General features: G+C 42.6%; 1 protein-coding gene across 13 annotated transcripts in view; it reads left to right on the forward strand.

Annotated features, from left to right (window-relative positions):
• The first annotated feature begins 1,890 nt into the window (after positions 1-1,890).
• FOXP2 (forkhead box P2) overlaps positions 1,891-21,052 on the forward strand; it is a 408,792-nt gene continuing 389,630 nt past the window's right edge. For 11 of the 13 annotated variants that reach the window (XM_064656006.1, XM_064656022.1, XM_064656003.1 and 8 more), the window contains exon 1: positions 1,891-2,004. The gene's annotated coding sequence lies outside the window, so the exon portion shown is untranslated. Of the gene's footprint in view, positions 2,005-2,701; positions 2,989-3,137; positions 3,409-21,052 lie in introns of those variants that run through there. The other 2 variants (XM_064656004.1, XM_064656005.1) reach the window with 2 other exon arrangements.

The following is a 21,052-nucleotide window of genomic DNA, read 5'->3' on the forward strand; positions in this document are numbered from 1 at the left end:
CCCGCGGGGACTCTGTCCCGCGCCGCTGCGGCTCCGCGAGGTGCGCGGCGAGTGTCCCCCGCAACCGTTGCGGTCGCGGCTCTCCGCGGCAGCGGGAAGCGCCCCGGTAACCCGTGCAGCGACGGGGCAAGGAAGGGGGGGGCGAGGGGCAAAGAGACAAAAGAGCCGCGGGTAGCAAATAAATATATTTTACGGCCACCCATCGGCAGCGCCGCGGCCCCGCGAGCCTCTGCCCCGGCGCTGAACTTTCACCTCGCGAACCCGGCCGCGCCCCATTGGCTGCCCGCCGGCCCGCCGCGCCCCGCACGGCCCCGCCGCCGCCCCGGCCCCCGGCCCCGCCGCCGCGGGCGGGCGGAAGGGTGCGCGGCGGGGCGGGGGGCGGCCTGGGCCGGGGGCCGCCGCGGGGGGCCCTGCCGAGTTGCCAGAGTTGCGACGGCTCCGCCCCGCGGTAGCAGCTCCCCCCCGCTCCCGGGGCCGAGCGGCCGGCAGTGCCCTCGCCGGGGCTGGCCGGCGGCCCCGGCAGCGAGTGGCGCGGGGCGCGGTGGAGGCGGGCAGTCTCCCACTTGCCTGTAACAGCGAGCGGCAAAGTTTGTGGGATTTTTAATTGTATTAGTAAATGCGGTGACTGTTAATTCTGAGGGACAGTCACTTGTGATCCTGGCCCTCGGCGCGTACAGAGAGCCCTGCTAACGCAGCACCGCGCGGAGAGCGTGGGGCCGGGACTGCCGCACGATGATTAGGTGGGCTCCGAAATATCAAACCCCACGTTCCCCTCGGCCAGCGCCGTCCGGTTTCTCCCGCACTCACGCGAGTACTTCTACCCAAACACACTCTGGGCGCCGAATGACCAGGAACCGCGGCGGGGACGAGGGAGGACACGACTAGTTTTCCCCATTTCTAGACACTTCCCTCCCCGCCCCCTCCCCGGTACCCCACTCGGGAATCACTCAAAAGTGTTTTTCCCCGGGGGAGCGGGAGTCCCCGGGCTGGCCGGCCGCGCACGCTCCCCACCGCGCCACCCCAGACAAGAGGAGAGCGGCCGATCCTCGCTGCGGGGTGCCGGAGGGGTCTTGCACCTTGCTCCGAATCCTGGGGGCGGGGAGAAGAAAAGTTTCGGGGCCCACGCGTGCTTCCTCGGCAAAGCAGATGCTGGCGACCAGGCCTGCTCCGCCGACCCCTCCCACGTGGGTCCCCCGGGCTGCCTTGGCGGGGCCGCGGCACCTCGGGGGCTGCCAGCAAGCTGCAGCCGGCCGGCACTGCCAGCACAACACACGGCTTTGTTTTCCACCCGTCTGCTAAACTCGTTGTGTCTAACGGAGCCGGCGGAGCGGGGCGGCAGGAGGGGATAGGGGGCGGGAAGGGGCAGCCGCCGCCAGCAAACAACTTCCCCGACGGTTTGTTTACATAGCAGGTGGAGCTGCCGTCCGCCGCGACCCAAGCTCCTGCTCCGCCGGGGACCGGCCGGGGGAGGCGCGGGCGGAGCGGGGCACGGCCCTGTGCATCCCGCCTCACTTTTTTTTTGTTGCCATTCCCCCTCCGCTGCTTCCCCCCCCACACCCCCCCGCGTTATTAGCACTTCTGTGCAGGCCACTCTGCGATCATGTGAGGGAGGGCTCTCTCCGTACTCCCCTCTCGCCAAAGCAGCCGGTGTGTGCAGCGGCGGGGTTTTCTTCCCCCCCCCCCCGTCTTCTTTTTTTTTTTTTTGCATTCCCAACAAAACACATACACACAGGCGGCACACTCCGCACACGGCCGGACCCGCACGCCGGGGGAGGGAGCGCGGCACCGCCAGCGCCAGGCAGCACCAGCCGGCGGGAGGGCGCGAGGCTCCGCCGCCGCTCCGCGCCCGCGGAGGGCCCCGCGCCGCCCGCCCGCCCCCGCGCCCCCGGCCCGCGCGGCGGCTCCGCCCGCAGGGACTCTGCATGTGCGCGGCTGAGCGCGGTTCCGCTCGCCCTTTTTCTCGGTGTCAGCTCGCCGGGACGCCCTGCACGGTGTCTGCTCCCGGTAAGTGCTACCCCCCACCCCCCACCCCCCCCCGCCCCGCACACCCGTCCCCTCCTCCCGCCGCTCCCCGGTGCGACTTGCTACTTCCACCCGCTACCCCCCCGCTCCGCTGCCGCTCACTGACTTGCCGCCGCGGGAAAGTTTGGCAGCGGCCGGCGCGGCCGCAGCAGTGACATGTGTCAGGTCTCTGGGCACCCGGTGGCTCCGCTCCCAAATATACACGGCGGGTGGGGGGCGTGGGGCGCACCCGGCGGCTGCCGGTGCCCCGGCCGGAGTTGGGGCCGTGCCCGCCTTACCCGGCGGGCCGGGCCGGCGGTGGGAGCGGGGCGGAAGCTCCCCCCAAACCACCCGGGGTGGCAGCGGGTCGGCGGGGCCGACCTCCCTCCGCGCAGCGCCGCGGACCCTCCCGCCCCCCTTGTAATTAAAAACAAACAACCTGTAGCCTCTCCGCACGGAACAGAAGTGCGAGGCGGAGAGGGCTCGGGGCCAGGCTGCGAGGGAGCTTGTGCGGGAGGCTCGGCTGCCCGCGGCTCCCCTCCCCGTTTGTGTGGTGTGGGTTTTTTTCTTTTCCCTCTTTTTATTTTTTTCTTTTTTTTTTGTTGTTTTGTTTTTCCCCGAGACCTCCCCAGCAGACAGCCCGGGTGAAGAAACGTGTCACGTTTCTCCTTTGTGTGCTGCCTGCCCGCCGGAGGGAGAGGCGCACCCCAGCCCCCGCCTCTCCGCCCGCCCGCCCGTGCGGAGGGGCTGCTGCCGCCGCCCCCTCGGGGCGCCCCGCGCTGTGCGTCCCCGGGGCGCCCCCGCTGGCGTGGGAGGGGAAGCGCAGAGGCGACGAGGTGCCCCTGGAGTCGCGGTGCCCCCCGGCGCTGTTTGGGCTGCGCAGGGAACAGTCTCGTCCCTCTCCCCAAGACAAAAATTGCCTAAACCCAAGAATTAATAAATAACGATGTTGGAGCTGCGGGGTTCCGGAGGTGGCCTCCGTGCCTGGTACGTAGGGGCCTTCCCTTAAAATTGGCTCTTGAAATTGAAAAGGTCTGCGGGAGTTGGAAAGTTTGGGAAGTGTGATTGATTTTGAGGAGAAGGGAGCGGCGACGGCCCCAGCTATGGAGCGAGATAGGCTTTGCCATGCCATCGGGAATGCCAGGGCAGCCACGCGAGGGAGGGCGAGCGCCGGCGCCTCTGGTCCGTGTTGTGCCGCTTCGAGCACGGGTGCGCGGGCGGCAGCGCTCTTGGCCTCCCGTAGTCTGCCGGGAAGCCTGTGCCGCCCGTCGAAGCCTGCACGGCCAAGGTAAAGGCAGCCGGTGGAGCCGCTCTTGCTCTTTCCCGCAGTTCGGCTCATGCCAGGTTCGGCGGGCAGCGGGCCTGTGTCCCAGCGTAGCCTCCGGCCGAGAACACTTGCGAGCGCTGGTAAGGTCCCGGGATGGAGCTCCTGGAGAGGGGAAAAGCCCGGGCTGTGGGCAGGCAAGAAAACATTCATCTAAGATTTGTGGGAGTAGTCCAGACAGAAAGCAGACTGCTAGTATATTCTCCTGGAAAAATAATCTCAGAAGTAACCACTCCAAATTTATGGTATTGTCCTCTGTTAGTAAAGAGTGCAGAGCTGCAGATGGAAAAACAGACAGTACCCTCTACCAGGGAACCACTACTTTTAAGAAGTCTTGCTTGTGTATGTACTTATTTACCGAAAGAAACACAGAAGTTTCCCTTCCAAAGAGGATTTCCCCTGATCTTTTCCGTGCATTAAAACCCCTATCCAAACTCATTCTAGTGAGTGGGAATCTTTCCATTGACATCGGTAGGAATCGCTCCATTGACTCCACGGGCTTGCGCCAGGCCCTTGGAAATTTTGTTACAAATGTGGGACTTGGAAGTTGCGCCTGGTGTCTATATCGGCATGTTGATTTCAGGAGGGGGGTGGGAGAGAAGTCAGAGACAAAGTTTTAAGAGATTTTGACAGGTTAAAATTTTTTCTTCTGTATGCTAAGTAATTTAAAACCATTAAGGAAGAACGCTACTGCTAGTAATATTACTCTAAAGAAAATATGATTAATTATTAAATTGGTTTCTCTAATGCTACACTAAATCCTTTTGAGATATGTTCAAATCAGTATTTTTTAATCTAAGTTTTTTTCCTGACTATAATAATTTGTAATGTAAATGTAATACTTAAAAGACCCCTATTTTGTAGTAATTTGCTGTGCTTCTTACAAAGTGGTAGTGTTCTGTAGCATTTTTGTATACTTAAATCATTCACTTAGGTACTCAGAATAGTAGATTTCAGAACGGTTGAGGGAAAGGAAAGAGTGTTTCAAATGTAGCATTTCCAAAATACATATAGTAACCTTCATGCCCATTGATAGGTAACTTAGTGACATACAAAAGTCATATAATTAGACATCGTAATTTATTCTGTTAATGTGTAACACACAAAACACACTGCTTCATGTGAGGCCTTGTTGGTGTAGGCTTTAAGGTTTAAAAGTAACCTTACTAGGGCGGTTAAGCAGAATCAATTGTATAAATATTTGTGTATTTCTTTGTTTTTAGTTTAACCGCAGTGATCGGTTCGTTGTGTCACAAGATCTTCGCTACAGTGCAGTGTTTATAACATTTGAGAGACAAAAAAGCCTACAGGTTTTGTAGCTTTCTGTTTAGTGAAGATTCGTGTAAAATGACCAAAGAGAGTCTATAGGGAACAACCACATTAGAGGTTTTTTAATGTGAGGAAAAGTAAAAGAAGTATATCAAGTTCAGGACATTTTAATCAGTGTATACATGGTACTATATTAAAGTTTCACTAGGGTTTATACAATAATCAGGTGAATAGCTTCATAGGTTTTTGAAGTGACTATTTGTTGGTCTTTTTTTTTTCAGTAATCATCTGTTGCTTATACATTTTTTAAATGCTTTCTGTAATAGAACTTGTTGGAACCAATATTTTAAAATTAAAGGTGTATTTGCTTAGAAATATTCCTGTCAGACTCCATTATATTTTTTGGAGAAGTTCTTATTGGACTTGAATGTATTTTAAAAAAAAATACTGTAGTATAAGAATTATTTTTTTTGACTGATTTATGTGAGCTAGAATAAGCTTTTTGTATTCTGATGAATATACCTGATTCAGCATTGCATGCACAGGAGTTATTCAAGGCTAGTGGGCTGAAAACAATAGAAAACTTCTGAGATGTGATCCATGTTGTGGCAGTGTTTTGCTATGTGTCATTGAAAATGTCACTTAACCTCTTTGTTTTTCATCATTGAAATGTGAGGGCTGGTATTTATCTATCTCTCTGATAGAGTGATTAATTAATATTTCTTGAACACTGAGTACTCTTTTGTTCCATTTCTATATTTACCAGGTTTATTTTGGAGAAATTAAATTCTGATGGTGGTTGAAAATGAATGGTTAATGGGAGTCATCATGTTTTTTCTTTGTGAGTGAGATCGTGAAGAGGTCACTTGCTCATAGGAATTGAAAATGGTTTAGGACATAGGTCACTGAAAAGTACGCACGGAATGATTTTGACTGAAGAAAACTGCAAATCATGATCAAACTGAAAAATGCTATCAACTTTGTTACAAAATAATATTTTTTTGTACACTGGGACTGATAACTCTTTTTAAATTTTGTGACAGCTAGTAAGTCTAGAAGTAAAGCAAATTATCTATTTTTTTTTTCACAGCCGCTGTAGCATACCTCTCAACTAATCCTTGTTAGAAGGAATATTTGTCATTTAGATTCCTGTTCCCTGCCCTGTTTTGACTTGAAATCTTTTTTGATCATATATGTAAAATAGTGGGACCAGAAAAACAGAATAAAAAAGATGAAATTATAGAAAAGCTTAGCTGTAATAAACTAACCTCTTTAAGTTAATCTTAAAACTGCAGTTGTATAGTTCATTGTTAGTTGTTTAAAGGTTTTCTTCCACATTTGTTCCTTCACAGAATGAGCACAGTTATTGTAATAATTACCAGGGGTAGCTTTAAACTTAAATTTCAAAACTTCTAGATCAGCCTGAAAACAAGGAGCAGTCCCACAGATATTATTTAACACTGATGATCTTTCTTTCTCCTTTCTGAAGCTTTCAGTAGTTTAATCAAAGTTATTACTTGCAAAAATCTTTCAAAATGTTTACTGCAAATTATAAGAGAGATCTATCCTTTGTTGCAAGATTTGCATCTGTTTCAGCTTTACTGCTTTTTTTTTTTTAATCCCATTTCTGATAGGTTTGCGTTTTAAGGGCAAGATGATGTTTTATGTCAGAAAGCTGGATTTGGAAGTGCCAGCAGTAGCTCGCCTATGCTGTCATCACTGAAGTAGCTGAAAATAATCTCTTTAATGAACAGTTGCTATGATGTTTATTGGTTCACCAAAAGTGTAGTTTGGGATGGTGTTAGAAAGTAGCACTTGAACTCTGAGGAGTGAGTTATGTGTGGAATTGTATTTAATATCAGGATTTTGGTTCCTAGTCTAAGAAAAATAAAATTCAAATATTGAGCACATTGTCTTATGCTATTGACTATCCTAAGTCTTTTTAATAATTTGTAGAGTTTGTTGAGGAGAGGGAATAAGAACATTGTAGTTTTAACTTTTTGTTTGGTTAATTAGTTATTCCTTTTCCCTGCAAATAGTCATCACACATCTATAGCTGGAAAGGGTTTTGCTGCAGTTTGTTTCTGATTTAACTATATGTGTTAGTCAGGCTGGCTGCTGAGGGCAGCGCCTATTCCCTTGGGTACAGTGGACTGTACCCTCTGTGTGCCCTGAGTGTGGGTGTCTCTTCTGCTGGGTGGCAGAGGGCTTTGCTATAGGTAGCACTGATGACTTTCTAACTTATCAGGCTGAGGAACAACAAGCAGACAGCTTTAAGGGACAGGCAGCACCTTCATTCAAAGTGCAGAACGGAGACTTTCTGCTCTGCCCATCCCTCCACCTGCTTGCTGCTACATGATGGCCATTCTGGGGTGGAAGGAGTGACTACAGATCTCCGTCATACAACCCAAGCCCTCTTTGAGGTTCACAGGCTGGCTTTTGACTTACCTCTAGAGCTTGCTTGTTTACCAAGGAGCTTCAGTCTTCTCCCTCCTTCCTATGGGCATCAGGTGCTGAAAGTGGGTGGTGGGGTGTCCGTTTTGAGAAGTTGCCAGCCCATTGGTGGTTCCAGGGTCCACACGGACAAACTGTAAGTCCTTTGCTCAGTGAGCTGGTTCTTTGGATCTCCGCAGTGCATCAGACCACAGTTGCAAATTGCATCATATTAAGTATTTCTGTAAGGTGCTGATCTCAGTCTTGTTTCAGCTAGTTTGCCTCCAGGATGTTGTGAGGATGACTGAGATTCCTGCGGGCCTGTGTGAACCTTGTCCTGATGGGAGATACTCTTTACCGTTGGGCCCAAAACTAGAAATTCGTTTGAAGAGGGGTGTTTTGAGGCTAGAGGGTACATCGATATATATAACTAGAAAGTTGTTGGGGTTTTCTAAGCACGTTATTTCATTGAATAAGTATTTACATTGTTATATTGTTACAAAGAAAATCCTATATCTTTTAAGATTGAAGTTCAGTTGATGATCTTGGTAAAATAATTTTTTTTTTTCCTTCTCAACATAAGGTGTATTTTGCAACTTTGGTCCGAATTTGTCTCCTAAGTAAATCCAAATTCTGATTTACTCCGTATTCAGTTTCTGTATTCAACCTAAACCAACATGTTACATATTATTGAAATAATAATTAAGTATTTTATGTAATTTGAAACTATGTATACATAATTTGACTAATTAAATTTTTGATGTATCTGTATGTTACAGCAGTCTGATCTTGATGGATATAGCCACCTTGATTTTTGGGATCTGTCCTTTCAGAAAAGGAAGGAGAATGGCTGTGCAATATTAGCTTATTACATTGCTTGTCCAATAGGACCAGATCGGATAATTCAGTCTGAAAAATTAAGGAACTTGTGTTTAGAGAAACAGTCTCAGAGTTGCCAAGCTATGTCAAGTGTAATACTTTAAGTATCTATCAGATGTTGATGTTGAATTTGCTCAGGAATAGTGAAGAGAATTTAAATGAGGTGAAATCTCTAAACACCATTTAAACTTTGCCATGTTGTTGGTGCTAAGTCCTGTAAAAGACTTAGTCACAATTACATTGTTGATTTTTTTTCTTTTTAAGTCTTACTGTTGATGTTGAGGAGGCATATTGTTCTCCTGGAATTGTATCGCCCCCAGTAAAACAAATGGTGGGTAATACCTGTGTAATAAAACCTGTAGCCAACGTTTAACTACTTGGAAATTAGATCAGAAACTGTCAAGTTTTACAATGTACAAATAATATAGAGGAAATTTTAAGAGTTAGTGGTGGGAAGCCATGCAAGGCTTTGCAAAGGAGAGGGACAACACACAAACAATGGAGAATTGGGGAGTGCTGTGGAAAAAGGCCAGAGAAAACATGTGGCTGGCCGAGAGCCAGCAAAAGTGCAGGTAGCACTGCCAGGAGGTGGGCAGCTGCTCAGAAAATAGGGGCTCAGGTTCTCAGAAGAAAGAGCAATGTGATTTTCATCTGGTGCCCAATATAGAAAATAAATTTTTTCACCTTCAATTCTTCTGTGGGAAGAAATAATGAACTTTTTGCATGTCAGTGTTACACACGTGTCAGACACAGCTCTGACAGGCACAGGAGTTACACCCGGTTACACTGGCCCCAATTGAGGCTGCTATTTTTTAAATATTAGATCTTGTTAATTCCAATGTGTGTCTTTATTTGTTAGTTGTTACATCGAAAGTTGATTTTTACTTACTGAAGAAAAGTATAATCTTCTTAGTGTGACAGAGGAGGGAGAGAGGTCTTTTGAAGATAAAGAGGGAAGAGAACTGTCTAGAAAACAGAGGCTAGTGTCTTTTAGAGTCTAAAACAGAGTAATTGAAATATTTATGATTCAAGGCACTTCTCTGTGAAAGAACACAAACAGGATTGTGGTTTTATTGCAGTACTTACAGTATTCTCATGACCTAAAAATGAAAACACGAAAACCTAATGCAGTCAGGTGTGCACAGACTGCAGAGATACACGTATTTGCCGAACTGTTGTGCTTTTCAATTGTGTCAACATTTTCATTTTTGTAGAATAACATCTTCAATAAGGAATAAATAATGTTATGTATAGAGCAGGACGAATATAAGAGAAAGGGTGCTGAGGACTCCTTGATATGTGGCAAAAATCATTCATCATAAGTCAATTAGTGGAATGTATGAGTGCTAAACCTGTAAAAGTATTAGGATGGAACTTTGCTAAAAATCATTATGCCTTTGTGCAGAAATTCATTCAGACCCATTTATTACCAACCTTGAATGCATTTAAATTACTTTTAATGTTGTGATGATGCTTGTCAGTTGTTCTCAGTACACAGTAACTGTTCAGCTGGACATTGAGGAATACGTATGGTCAGTGATTCAACAGATAACTATATTGAATATACAGAAGAAGTTTCACATAGTATCAGTAACTCCTTACACAATCTTTTGCTTAAGAAGAAAAATTAAGTGTATTGTGACAGAAACTTTAATATATTTTGTATTTAATTCTATTTTAAGTGACTGACATCTTGTAAAAGAGTTAAAGGTGTGCTTAGCATTGGATGTTCTAGATCTGTTCTTGGGCTTCACTTTATTATCAACCAGGAAAGGGTGTGAAGTATACTTGAGTAAGCAGAAATGTAAGTTTTGTGAGTTACAATATGGAAACCTTTTAAAAAATATTGGTTGAGGTTTCTTTGTTGGGTTTTTTTGGTTTTGTATCTGAGAGCCAGATCATGCCCTCAAATCACAGAGAAGCCAGAAGAATGGTAGAACTGCCAAAACATTTGTGTATAGCTTCAGGACAGTGCTAGGTGAGGAAGTTGATGATCAATCCAATGTCTCTTCTGTGAAGCCATGCAGCTTTGGAAGTGGTGTGGGTTTGTGTCTGTGCCTGCACATGTGTCTGCACAACATCTCAGGGCTCCTTTCTTCATCCGCAGCTTTTCAGGAAGGAGACCAGGGCCTTCAGAAAGAAAATAGATGTATCTGCATGCGTTTACTGCATCTCAGGTTATGGGACAGAAAACACTCTTAAGAAGAGTGCAGTTTGTCTTTGGCTGTAACAGTGAATGCCTAGAAACAGTGTTTGAGGAATGTGGTTCTCCCAGACAGAAGGTGACCATGCTGATGAGTGTTTTACAACATAAAAAAGGTGTTTAAAGGGTTGTGATGGGAAAACCTGGCCTTCCAAAGTCTTCCTCCAAAAAATGAGGGAAGTGTGCTTTCAGACTAGGTTTGCATTTGTTTCCAGACTATGCATGGCTTGCAACATTGGTGTCTTGCTGTGCTCCAGTTTCAGGTTGTCCCCTGAGGTGGTTGTGGGGTCTAGGGGTGCCTGGACTGGCAATGGGGTCTAGAGTGGTGAGTGATGGAGTGGCTCTATCTGCTGGTGACAGCTTGCCACCTGTCAGGACTCTACTCAGATGGAGCTTCCCAGCTCCTGTGGTATGCAGGTGCCCTGCTTGTGTCTTGACCAGTCTCAGGCTTCGGGAGAGGACATGCTTGAGACAATGGCCATATATTTGTGTTGAAAAATCCAAGACCTTCAGCCCTAATCTCAAGTTTTCTGAAGCTGATTTGAAGATTCCCTTTTTTGGCTTAGGCACTAAGGTTGGTTGATGCTTTACATGAGTTTGTATGTGCCTGTGCAAAACAGGTTTCTGAGGTTGAGGAGTTACCAGTTGCTTAGCTGTTCTTCAGGGCCACCTAGAGTGAGACTGGTGATGGACTGCTTGTGCATATTTAAACCAAAGCTATGTTTTTTCAGTTTTTGTTTCAATACAGGTTCTAATACCAACGGTTTCATAGGCCCTGAAGCAACTCACCACGAAGATGAAAAAATCTATATTAAAAATGACTTTTTCATAACATTTAAATATTTTGAGGGGTTCACTTTCATTTATTCACTAAATGGATCTTAAAAAGTACATCAGTCAGGTACATAATTTGGGAGGATCCAAAGACATAAATAAGACATTCCTAAAAAAATGAACACTTGTTTTAAATCAGTGATGTCCAGCCCAATCAGCCAGGCATGGCAGCCAGGTATGTGTGAACACCAGTAATTCACTACATATTTGTCTAGAAAGGGTATGGCTATTGGTTGGACATTCCTCTCACTTCTTGAGACTCTTCCTCCCCCTTATTATTTTATTGTCCCTGCAAAGCCTGAGAAAGGTGGCAGATGGAGAAAACCGTATACTTGACTGGTCCTACTGAGTTGCAGGCTGAGCACTTGCATTTTAAATCTTTGTGTGACTCAGTAGAAGAATACATTTATTTTATTTGATTATGTGTAAAAATGGAACCTACTGTCCTGGACTTAACTAAGGTGCTATTTTTAATCTATGTTTCAGTGTCTGTCTTCTGTAACTGGAATGAAATTTTAAACTGAAACTATTAGCCTTATTATACTTAGGTGCCTGCACATTTTGTGAATCAATAATATCCGAAGCTCTAATTTTACTTATGTATCATTTAAAAATAATTTTATGAATACTCTTCTATACCCAGTGACTGACATTTGGGTCTTTGTTGCTAACACTGAATTGCTATCAGAATGGGGAAGACAACATTTTTTTTCAAGTCAGTGCTAGGTGTACAGTTTTGCTTCAAATTCACTTATCAACAAAATTTCCTTTAGCTGAATTTCTCTTCATCTAATATGCAGATGATGAGTTGGAGCATAATGTGACCAGAGATTATTAAAAATATCTTTCTCACTGTCACCTGCGATATTACCATAATTGGAACTAAGGAGTCTGCAGTTGCACAATATTTATGTTGCAATCCAAACTGACACAGCCTGGAATGCTGTGGTAGCAAAACAAGACACAGACCCAAGCATCACGCCGTGTGCTTGGGAGGAAGTGAGCTGCTCTTCTTGGAGACCTCCTCCAGCAGGGACATTCCAGGGGTCCCCCTGCTTCTCTGTGGGCTGGGGGGACCAAGGTGGTAAGTGCTGGCAGCCTGGCTGCAGAGAGCAGTGGCTGCTGGTGGGTGTAGGTGATGCTTTGGGTCAGGCTGCTTTGCTAAGACTGGGGGCTGTGGTAAGAGATTGCTACTTCCCTGAGGCCTGCTGATTGGGATGGGCTCTTTTTTCTCCTGACACTTTGGGGGCCTCTTTGTTGGGAGGTGTTGTTTGGAAGAAACACTTTTAATGTGTTTACTTTTCTTTGGCACTTGGAAATATTGAGTCCTTGTCCAGTGTCGCCTTTACTGCCGAGATCGGTGTAGGCACAGTGAAACCAATGTTTTTCCCTGCTGCACCTCTGGTAGGCTCTGCAACAGCTGATGAACTCGATCTGTTACTCATAACCTTCACTGGCAAGCATGGTTCGGTATATTTGCCTAAGACTGACATGCTGAGATCTATGGCCGTGACATATCTGGTCAACTCTTTAAGCCTTTACCTTTAGCATTACTTTAACCCCTCAGGGCTCAGCTGCTTGCAGCATTTAAAGCATGGCAAGAGGTTTTATAGCAGAGATTTGACTCAGCAAGACTTGAGCTACCTCTTGCTGAAGATATGAAATACAATTTGGAGCTTATAATTGCTGCCTAATATGATCTTGGACCCTTACTTAAAATCCATTTAACTGATACTGTACTTTCTTTATAAGGTTATTATTGGGAGCTAACCTTTTCTTGTGTTGTGGTTAAATGTACAATGTAATAAGGGTGTTTTCTAATGTGTTTAAGAGTTGGAAGATGTGTTAGAGGTAACCTTTATGCAGCGAGTTTTATATAGTTGTAGTAAGGAGAGCAATATTAAAATCCTGAACATTAGTACTATCTGAATATAATTTGTTCTCATTCTGTTTTGTGTGTGCCTGCTAGTGGAAGATGGTACAGTATATTAAGAAAAATCCATGTTGTTCTTGAGTAATTATTAACCTAGTGCAAATTACTGTCTTCTGAAATTTTTTGAACTTTGATGATACAAAAATACAAAAAGCGTATTGGATATAATAGATAAGTCACAATTCTTTCTTTCTTTTGATTTCAAGGAGAGGAAACTAAATCCAAGATTTTAGGCACAAAACTGAAAGCCTCTCAGAAATCGTTACTTTCTTGTTTAACTTCTAATAAACAGGCATGGGCCATGTCTATTGGATGTCTCCAGGGATCACTAGCTTATAATAGATTTACAGATTTATTTTCCCAAATAACACTTCTGCTCTAGGGTTATTAGTTTGTCTGCTTATGATTGCCTTATAGAAATGCAAGTTTGCTTAGAGTTGTAAGGTAAAATTAAGTATTTCTTATATTTTTTTTCTTAACCAGATACCTAAGTATATATGTAGAATTTGGTATACGTGGAAAGGATTTCAGAACTTGCCTCCCTGCACCCTTCTTGAAACTGCTCTTAATGGTGGTGAAGGCAATTGTAATTTCATACCACAAAAAGGGTCAGGAAAAAAAAAAACAAACCCCTAGAAAGATGAGTGTCATAAGTGTGGACAGCCTTTGTTTGGTTTTGTATTTTCTTTTTTCCCCTGCTAGTGTAGAAAGCTCATTCCCACTGTTCAGCATCTTTTTTTTTTTTTTTTTCTCCCCTCACTTTTTTTATTTTCCTTCCCTTTTGCCTCAAGGGGGCATTGCGGGTTGGAGAGCGGGAGCAGGTTTTGCACGTCAGGCATATGGGTGAAAAATACTTGTTTTTCTTATGTTCATTAAAACTGCTGTCAGGGGTAAACACATTCGTAGGCGTGTACTGGGCAAGAATGGCCATAAGAGAAACAAAAATTGTTTTTTTATCTTAAGTAGATGGGGAAGGGGGCATCAGTCATGGCTCATGGGGTTGAAAAATTCATTGTTCTTAACATCGTAAAGAATGATGATAATGTAGACATAGTGCCTTCCTAAAATTTACAAGTATAATTCCTGGCTCAGATGTAGACTTCTTGTGGAACTTTATGATAGAGTTGCTTAATCTCAATGCAGTAAAGATAAATTCATTGATGGTTATGAGGTGTTGATATAATTAAATAGAGAATACCAGTAAATTACTTTCTGAAGTTGAATGACTGTAAACTCTGGTCTTCTAATTTAATCCATCTACTGCTTCCCATTCACTTGCTGAAAGGCTTTGTAGACTGAGAAATTAGCCTTACTCCAGGGATAGTAACTGCGAGAACTAAGTTGGATTCTCTTAGAGGAGAGCCTTGGATGAGAAGTGTTTCCTCAATATAAGTTAATACTGGATGGAAAAAGGAGAACAGAAACATGTTTTTACATTGCTGATCAAGTTCAGTGATTACTGTGTTTCTCACTAACTGCCTCGATTCTGTGCCAGTTTGTGGTAGCCCTGACACTTCCACAGAAGAAAAATTAAGAAGCTTACAAACCAGTGAAAAAGATACTGTTGATACGAGAAAAATTAGCTAAGCCCATTTCTTTGGCTGATGTTGCAGTGTTGCTCACATCTGGCTTTTTGGTTGATCTAAACAAATGTTATCATTCTCTCAGTAGGCAGTGCATTTTCCTTGTGAATTATTTAAGTATGTGCAGAAATTATTCTGTAGAGAAATTAGATACCTCTGAAATTAGCCTTTCACACAAAGGGTAGTTTAACTGCATGAGGTAAGCGTTCACTCTACACTTTTAACCTGAGCTCTTAAGAAAAGAGATGCATGGGAAAATACATTCTTTAGGAAAGTGTCAGTGTCTTGTCTTAGTGGGTTGTTTCTTTTTGCAAGGTATTCCTCACCTAACACACTTTTTTCTGTTACTTGCTTGATACTATATTGAGGTATAACAGTAGTGTAACCCTTTGAGCTCTGAAAGGGACTTAGAATCATAAAATCATTTAATTGGAAAAGACCTCCAAGATCATAGAGTCCAACCTTTGACCAATCACCACTTTGTCAGCTAGATCATAGCACTAAGTGCCATGTCCAGTTGTTTTGTGAACACCTTCAGGGATGATGACTCCAACACTTCCGTGGGCAGTCTGTTCCAGTGCTTAACAACCCTTTCAGTGAAAAAAATTCTTCCTGATGTCTGACCTGAACCTCCCCTGGTGAAGCTTGAGGCCATTTCAAGGTGAAAGTGCCATGGATATCCAGTAAAAACAAACAAACAACAACAACAAAAAAAACCTGAATGAAAAAAATGATTGTGTTGATTTCGAAAAAAGATTCTTGTTGAATTAACCCCGAAATCTTTTTTTTGATTCAATTATAGAAAGAATGGGAATAGTTTCCTTAAAAACTTGCTAGAAGAGACTTGTCCTTTCGATATTTCCTACAATGTATCTACAGGCTTAATATGGATGTGATATTTGGAAGGTGAAGTCCTACTATTGCTGAAACCCATCAACTACATTTCATTGTTCCAAAGCCTTCTGTGCATTTTGAGTACAGAGGTTGTGATTTGTACTGCTTGGTTTGTCATAGAAGATTTGAGGGAAAGTGAATTAGCTATTATTTAAATGTTCGTAATTCATTCTGGTATTTTTCAGTGCTTTAAAATAAATTTTTTAAGTTAAAGTTACTTCACATATGTATGCATCTTGTAATAAGGAGTGTGTAAAATAGCTAATAACTCTATCCAAAGTGCTTCCAGCTCTACCATGTCTTTCTCGCAGAACATGTTTTGCATAAATGAAAATTGTACTTCTTGATTTTACTTGGCAGATCTGAAGTACTTGCAGTAAATATCATTCTAGCAAAGGTAAACTCCCCCAAAGAGACCCCAGCTGTTAGCTGTCTTGCAAATCAATGTGATTATACATTGTACTTTTGACTTGACCAGTTTGATTCTTGCAGTATAACATCATTGCTTCTTCTGTAGCTGTAGACTCCAATGTAGGCCTGCATTTTTGTTCTTCGTGAGAAGAAGTTAAAAAAAAGTCCAGTATCATGAATATATATAGTGAGTAGCTGCATAAGCTGTGTCTTTTTCTGTCTTTGGGTTGCAATTTTAACATTTTGAAGTCTCTTAAAATTCATCGTACTTGAAATAAAAAAAGCCTTTTCTATGACCGTTTGCAAAGTTTTAATTTGTTTTAAGTGCTGTTGTTGATCTAGAGCTTTTGCTCATTTAAGGGGTTGATTAATTGCCTTTGCCACTTTTGTTTGCAGTTCAGTGTAATCTCATGCAGACTATTGTAATTTTTTTTTAGTTTAATCTTCTCCTGATGGTTGTATGTTTGTATGGGATGTTAAATTTGACCACTAATAACTCAAGGATTTAAATAAACAAATAAATAAGATTGATAACAATAAGAAAAGACTGCAAACTGAAACAAATGCTTAACACTGCAAATTTATTTCATGAAACATAATTTCTGCACCTGCTGTAGATCCTATTGTGGAAGCTTTTGTTTTTATATGATTTTTTTTATTTAGAAAGAGAAAAAGATCATCCTGCTTTCATTCAAGTATCTTTACTTAAGGCAGATTTAATAGAAACAAGACAAAAATAATAGGCCTATCTCTTACACTGAATATTTTTTAAATGCGTATGCTTTCTCTGATAATTACTATTCACTAAGGCTCAGTACTCTTTCTTTAAAGGATAACTGTTGTCTTACCTGTAAAATGGATGGATGGATGAATGTTGAGACTGAAGTCACTTCATGAAAAATGTAAAATACAATTCAGATATGTAGTTGAGGAGACCTGTGGCCCACCTGCTTTGGTGCACTGCCTTTCAGAAAACACAGATCGCACGGAGTGCTTGGGTAAGTCACACTGATACGGTGTGACCCACACTACAAAGGATAATTAGCTTACTGATAAGTTACTTGGGTAACTTGGCCCAAGTAGGAGCCTATGATTTTCACCTACAGGATGGAACTCAGTCATGGCTGATCATGCAAAGGAAGAAGCTGTTACTGTTCATCTTTGGAAGTGTCTGTGTGCTACTCTTGGAAGGTAGAAACGCGAAATCCTGGTACACTGCATTTCTCTGCTGTCTCACAAATAGATGTGTGGTTGACAAAAAAAGCTGTGTTGTCACTGTGTAATGGATACGTGATCTACCCCCAGCACTGGTACTGTACTAATTTTCACATTCCTACGTACATAATGGGCAGACAGAAAAGTTCTGAAATCATAAGACAGGCCAGATGGAAAATATGTTCAAATTAAAAGAAAAATGAGACAGGAAGAAAGAAATATAATTCTGCTGATAATGAAAGGATGAATAAGAGAGGGCAACTTCTGTTCATCTCCATTTTTTAAGGAGACTAGTTATAGTTTTTGAACTTCTGGGATTATGGTGCATTTTCTTTGCAATAGAACTGTCAGAAAACACAAAGGTTATATCTGTGCAGACAGATTAACTTGCTTCCAGCTCTCCAAAGTACTTTAACTCATTTCATGTTCAGCAGTAAAAAGTCTATAGGTTTTGGAAAAATTAGAGCATTATAGCTGTACCTGTAGCCCTCCTGGACAGCCAAGACATGGCTTTTGGATGAGAGCTGTGGCAAGGCATGTGACGCCCTGTACAGTGGCAGTGGCTTGTCAGGGCTGAGGTGCTAAGCAAATGTGCCCCTGTAATCGGGCTATGAGGTACTTCTGGAAGCTAGAATATGGGTCAAGGAAACCTTCCTTTGCTGTAATCCTTTCTAATCTTTGCTTTTGGAAGTTTTCAAGAGCACTGCTAATGCTGAGGAGTGGGGTTCTGAAATTTTTCTGTTTTTCTGGTTGTACTTTTTCAAGTTTTCTTTCCTCTTGTGTTTATTTAAAGTGGATCCTAGCAGTGGAGGAGATGGTTCTAGAAAAGGAGTATTTTGTCAAAGAAGGGGGGTCCTAAAAATTCTAGAGGTATACTGCAAAGCGAAGAAACTGCATAAAATACAGTGGTAGTACAAGAAACCACCCCATTTTTACCAAAATGATTGTACAATGGAAAGTGCCTCGTGTCAGCTGAAATGTCAGATGTATCAGGAAAAAGTTAAAGTGGAACCTGATTTCTGTAAGGCTAAAGACTCAAGTAATTTGCTTAGGGATGCAGTAGAAAATCAATCTTATGCTTGAAAGAGGAAATGGTAGCCTTCAAGTCTCATCTCATGTTTTGTAGCTGATTGCCTGTTTTTATTATCTCCCCCCTGCTTTTCCTTCAGTAGTTACTAATGCCCTTTGGTTAACTCCATTATACCTTTGAAAAACTTCTTGCAGAGCTCAGCTGCTTTGGCTTGTTTGCTGGGTAAGCTTCACTGATATTATTATAAGTAATAGGATGTGTAAAAACTTCCCGAACCCAGTGTTACAGAATCAGGCTATTAAAACTCTGTACCCCATATGTTCTGCAATGTGCAAGATTTCCATCCTTCACAGCTGGCTCTCATCAGAGAAGACGCTAGAACTGCATTGATCTTGCATGCTGCGGGGAAAGTTGGTTTGGTAGGAACACAACTCAGCTTGTAAAAGAGCAAGAGGGATGGAACACAGTTTACAGTTTGGAGGTGTGTCTCTCATTTGCTTTTTTTAATTTATTTTTATGCCACAGGGATAAAAATGTGAGACAGGGATGTGCTGTATTTTTAGATACTGAAAATCTTTGAAGATCTGATTCATAAGTGAGAGTTGAGACTCTTTCTCTCAATTTTGTGTTACATGATAACAGTTTCCTTGCTTTGGCTTTTGTTTTTATTGGATGGTACTGCTTCATTTCTTCCAACAACTTTGATTTTAGGAATTTTTAAAAAAATTATAAGGAAGTGATACAGAATAATAAGAGGTGAAGAGAACAGTCTGATATTTTTGAAGGGTTTTTTTTATGACTTGGAGGTGTCATGAATATTGTAACTTGCTGGTTCATCAAAAATTTTACAAAGTGGAGAGGAAATATGCCAACTGGTAAAACAAATACATGATTAAGAAGACAGGAAATGATACTGAGCAACTGAGATAGTATATAAGCTCTTACCAAAAAAAACATTTAAGTACAAGGAAATACAAGGGGATACGTCAAGAGATGTTGTTGCTTGTTTTGCTTTCAGTCTTGCATCAAGAGTGGGAAGCGTTGCCTCTGGAAAAAGTGTGTGTATTTATGCTGACTGATCAAGTGACTATGGACATTTTATATTTAAACTTGGAATTTATACCCTTGGATGTATAAAGATATATAACTTACAAAGAATAACAAAACTAGATGTTTCTGCCTAAATTCCTTCCTTTTTTTATACATTCTTGAAAAGCTATATGGAAAAGAGACTGTATGGAGAGGAGAAACTTGATGATAGAGGATTGTTGATCCACCTTATAAGAGCATAACAAAGCTCACTGGGAGAAGCGTTGGTTTTACACTGAGAGTAGTTATTTGCAAGAGGACATTTTTAAGGACTTCAAAGTCGATTTCACTGGGAAACTTCAGATTGTGATTGGAGGACTTTTCTAACACACACTTAAATTTGTCGAGGGAATTATATGAGCAGTACCTTAGAACCAGGAATATCGATGTTGGTTTGACCAGTATTTTTTTCTTCTGAAAGGAGTAGGAGAGGGCTTAGTGTGCTTATTGGCATATCAATATTCATTAACTCCATGCCTGTCCTTTGACAATGTTTTAGAGACTTGGATATGAACTTGAAGGCCACCACTGGGTGCAGTGCAAACACAGAACCGCTGTGAGTCAGATGTAGGATAATTTACATATGTGGGTAGAAACAACACCTCGAAACAGGCCAGGGAAGACAGAAAACCAAGGAGTTATCATAACATATCAGCAAATAATCAGTTTTAAAATTTTCCATAGGTCTCCTGCCAAAGCAGTTTGAAAGAGGTTAATCAGTTAGTCTTGTGGACGTTCACAGCCATGTGAGGTATCAGCCTAGATAAAAAGCCTGAAGACACTTAATTGAAAAAATAACACATAGATGATGGAAGTTGGCAGTCTGGATGTAAATGAGAAGGGAGTTTTCCTCTAGATATGGAATAAGAGATGATAGGTAGGCTTTGACATGGAAGATAAGTGATTAATATATAATGGGATACTGGATTTATGTCAGTGGAATGAGATTACATTTGTCAAGATTAGAACAAAAGATAGGAACAAGATCTGAAATAAGAGCGATGGGAGAATAATAGCTGTACAGTTTGAGAGGAGAAGGGTAATTTGAAGGTAGTATTTGTAAAGATCCTACAATATTTGCATGTAAATCTCTTGGAAATATGTGAATTTATAGGACCTAGATACTTGTGTCCAAAGACTGAGAGATGATGTCCCTGTTTTTGGCCTAAATGAATGGTAATACTGCCCAAGGAAGGAGGCAAGAGGAATGCTAATTAGAGGAGAGTATACACTATCTTCTAATGGTACAAAATTGTGGTTCGGCTTAGAGCAGCAGTGTGCTGTTAGTGATAAGGGGAGAACAACCTACCCTAGGTCAGTGGCAATTTGGTGGGGTCCATAATCTTTTTGAGGTCCTCCTTTACCAGTTCTCTTGTGGAAGAGGATCTTTATAAAATTCTTCAAATATTATTGTTCTTTGCTGTTTCTGTATTGCTCTTTAGTGTCAGCATTTGCAGCCTAAGGTTATGCTAAAAACATATCATACCATTGTTGATGAAGTACCGTGGAATTGTATTAATACACATATTATGTACACGTATGTATTAATACACATAGTAACATACATTTTCAGAAGAAAAAATACCAGTGGTATGAAGATCAACCAAGTTGAATATCAGTAGAATTTCTGCCATGGACACTTATTTTTACATGTATAGGATACATTTCTACCTACTGGAAAAAATGTTTTGAAAATCTTTAGGCAAATCATCTCTCTCCATATACAGTGTCAAGGTATTTAATTTGCCTGTTTATAGAGAGATAGAGGAGATAACAATACTATGTAGTTCCTTTCTTTTACCTCCACCCTCATCTCTCTATGAACATCCTGGAACAGCCAGGTCTGGGCCAGTTCTGGTGTTTGGGTCTTCATGTTGCTCTGGCTATTTTTCATTTCAAATGCAAAATGGTGGAGTAGTGTAATGTGAGATAGGTCCAAGATACTGTGAGGTTC

This window comes from Pseudopipra pipra, chromosome 5 (genome assembly GCF_036250125.1).
Source record: "Pseudopipra pipra isolate bDixPip1 chromosome 5, bDixPip1.hap1, whole genome shotgun sequence".
Taxonomy (NCBI): Eukaryota; Metazoa; Chordata; class Aves; order Passeriformes; family Pipridae; genus Pseudopipra; species Pseudopipra pipra.